Raw genomic sequence first — 284 nt, 5'->3', positions numbered from 1 at the left:
CCTCCCTCCTCTCTTCTCCTCCTCTTCTCTCTCTTCTTCTTCTCTCCCCTCTCTCTCTCTCTCTCTCTCTCTCTTTCCTTCCTATCTCTCCTTCTCATCTCTCTCTCTCTCTTTTCTCCTCTCTTCTTTCTGTCTTCTTCTTCTCCTCTCTTCTCTTTCTTTATCCTCCCGTCTTCCCTCCATCCCTCCCTCCTCCTCTCCTCCTCCTCCTGGTTTTTTTTCCCTCTTTTGTACTGTCTTGTTCAGAAAAAAGAGGAAGTAAAATCTGATTTGGTGGAGTAATT

The 284-nt window shown here is 45.8% G+C and overlaps 1 protein-coding gene across 1 annotated transcript in view; it reads left to right on the top strand.

Moving 5' to 3' along the window:
- Positions 1–284, top strand: part of LOC119582031 (spectrin beta chain, non-erythrocytic 2-like) — a gene marked incomplete at its 5' end in the record, with an annotated part of 75134 nt that overhangs the window by 6433 nt on the left and 68417 nt on the right.

This window comes from Penaeus monodon, chromosome 15, assembly GCF_015228065.2.
Source record: "Penaeus monodon isolate SGIC_2016 chromosome 15, NSTDA_Pmon_1, whole genome shotgun sequence".
NCBI classification, from domain to species: domain Eukaryota; kingdom Metazoa; phylum Arthropoda; class Malacostraca; order Decapoda; family Penaeidae; genus Penaeus; species Penaeus monodon.
Note: the sequence above shows the minus strand (reverse complement) of the source record. Positions and strands in the feature narration are given on the sequence as shown.